Genomic DNA, 2,641 nt, shown 5'->3' with positions numbered 1-2,641 from the left:
ATAGCACTGGCTGTGGCTATTTTGGACATCACAAATGGTTGGTGATATTTTATCGGCATGTGTGGAATCATTTATCATCTGCTCTGCAATCAGCCAGCGCTCCCATTAGTTCTGCAGGTCTCAGACAGGAGTGCAGAATACATAAACGCCTCTCATCGCTGGACTCTTATGTCCCTATTTGTCTCTAGTTCTACCTGGAAACACACAAGAGCCCAAGGCATGAGAAGCAGAGACATAGTTTTCAGAGCTGCATGGATCACTGATTACATTATTGCAGTGTTGGTTCTAGATGACTTTTAGTATTCATGTGAGGTGAATTGTTGTTGTCTCTGTCCTTTAGAAAAGGTGAGTTCAAACGGCAGTCATGTTGAATCAAGCACCGTGAGCTGCAATATGACAAACACCACAAGACAAATCACTGCTGAGAGGAGAGTTTAAGGCTTCTATGTTTGGATTCATGACTGGATGTAATTATGTTGCTCACAACTGTGTGATTTTTAAGGCTTGAGAAGGGCTCTCAGCCCTGCCCAGTTATTGGCGTTAACATTTGTCTCATGGAAACAATGTCAGAGTGAAAACAAAACTCTTATTTATTGTCAGAGTTTTAAAGTGTGTTTGCCAGCAAGTCAAACTCCATAAAAGAACTTTTTCATCTTTTCTAGATTGTATTACCTGCATTTTTACCCCAGCCTTCCATGACTTACCGGTGCGCCAGGCATTACAAACTTGCTGTACAGCCAGACATAGTTTAAACTAGTGCTAGGCGACATGGAGAAAATCAAATATCACGATATTTTTGACCAATATCAATATTGATACGATATTGGAGAGTTGACTCTTTGTGTTTTCACAAAATATTTACACAATGAGATTTTTGATAAATGACATCAGTAATGTGGAGATAGTAAATAAGTGGGTAAAAGCAAATAATAGAACAGTTTGGTAAGTTCATAAAATGACATCATTGTACTGTAATACAGCATTTAAAACCTGGAAAAGACACCACATGCCATATTGCAATATCCAAAATCTAAGACAATATCTAGTCTCATATCATGATATCGATATATCGCCCAGCTCTGGTTTAAACCCACCATCCATCCATCCATCTTCGTCGGCTTATCCGGTATCAGGTCGCGGGGAGGGGAGCAGCTCCAGCAGGGGACCCCAATCTTCCATTTCCCGAGCCACATTACCCAGCTCCGTCTGGGGGAACCCGAGGCGCTCCCAGGCCAGGTTGGAGATATAATCCCTCCACCTAGTCCTGGGTCTTCCCCGAGGCCTCCTCCCTGCTGGATGTGCATTGCACACCTCCATAGGGAGGCGCCTTACAAGATGCCTGAACCACCTTAAACCCACATAACTCTTATTTTACATTCAAGTGGCGATCTAAAAGTTTGGATTTTTTTTAAATAAAATGATATCTAAAATATTCCCATTTGGTGGAATGAGGCAGACATAAAAAACATGGGAGCCTTGGGTTTAAATACTGTAATAGATTAATTTGAGAGCTGATACAAGCTTATAGAGAATATATGTGATGCTATCAGATTGTGAAATAAGATGAATTTTCAAACTGTGAAGCAGTTTAAGGGTAAATACGGCGAAACTGACTTCATGCTTAAGGGGAATAGCAATGACTCATTCATTTTTTCTTTTTTTACACATACCCATGTCTTTATTATTATGGTATGTGTAGCAGAGCTGAGGATACTTATCGCCATGATCACTTTTATACTAATTTATTAGTCAATGATATGTTGTATCATTGCATAATTTACTATTTTTACTATGTTAATTTAGTCTTTCTTCCCCTCTGGGACTGGTCTGTCCCAGGAGCGCCCCCTGCAGGCCTCTGCAAACTTGAGTGGGTGTACCCCGAAATGCATTTACCAGTCTACTGTCACCTGTCTCCTCGGTAGGTAACATGTTAATTATCTTCATAAAAGTTTGTTTTTGTTGATAAACGTGTATTTTCTCAAGCTCCCGCCTCTCATAGTATATGTTTCTGTAACTATTTCATTAACCGTGTATCATTTGAGCTTTTAATATCGGTGACCTTGCTAGCTTGATTGTTTTAATGAGTCACCTCCACGGAGGTCACCTCACGTGAGCCCCGTTAAAGGTTTCCGTGGAGTCGTTCGCTAACCAGCAGTAAGGGGACGTTAACATACAAACTTTACAAAAATATTATCTGGAGCAAGTTTACCACTAAGTTGTGTTAGACATAATTTAATTTAGCTGTTATCAGAGTAATTGGCTGGTTGTTGGAGCCTCAATGCAAGAGAGATAGCTAGCTAGCTAGCTAGCTACACAGCTGCACGACAGGGCCTGATTGGTGTTGTGTTGAGAGACGTGCGGCTTGAGAGCAACGATAGTTTTATACTAGGTTTGTTATTTTGTTTTTGTATTTTTTTCACATTATTTTAACTAAATAAAAGTTAAAATAAATCAAATAAAGAAGCCTAGCTACATATCTTTGGCATTGAGCTGCAGTCGCTAACAGCTACTGCGAACAAACTGACCACTACGCAGTACATTAGCCAAACAGAGGCGCATGTTCAGTGGCAGACTCCTGACAGGTCAACAGACAGGTTGAGGAGGTCCTTCGTTCCCAGGGCCATTCAGGGGGGGGGGGGGG

General features: G+C 41.0%; 1 long non-coding RNA gene across 1 annotated transcript in view; it reads left to right on the top strand.

The window, feature by feature from the left end:
* Positions 1-1,860: 1,860 nt before the first annotated feature.
* LOC116703441 (uncharacterized) overlaps positions 1,861-2,641 on the top strand; it is a 16,792-nt gene continuing 16,011 nt past the window's right edge. The window contains exon 1 of the long non-coding RNA XR_004335434.1: positions 1,861-1,918. This is a non-coding gene — a long non-coding RNA (uncharacterized LOC116703441). The remainder of the gene's footprint in view (positions 1,919-2,641) is intronic.

The sequence above is a fragment of the Etheostoma spectabile genome, chromosome 15 (genome assembly GCF_008692095.1).
Source record: "Etheostoma spectabile isolate EspeVRDwgs_2016 chromosome 15, UIUC_Espe_1.0, whole genome shotgun sequence".
Classification (NCBI taxonomy): Eukaryota; Metazoa; Chordata; class Actinopteri; order Perciformes; family Percidae; genus Etheostoma; species Etheostoma spectabile.
This window is presented reverse-complemented; position numbering and strand designations above follow the sequence as displayed.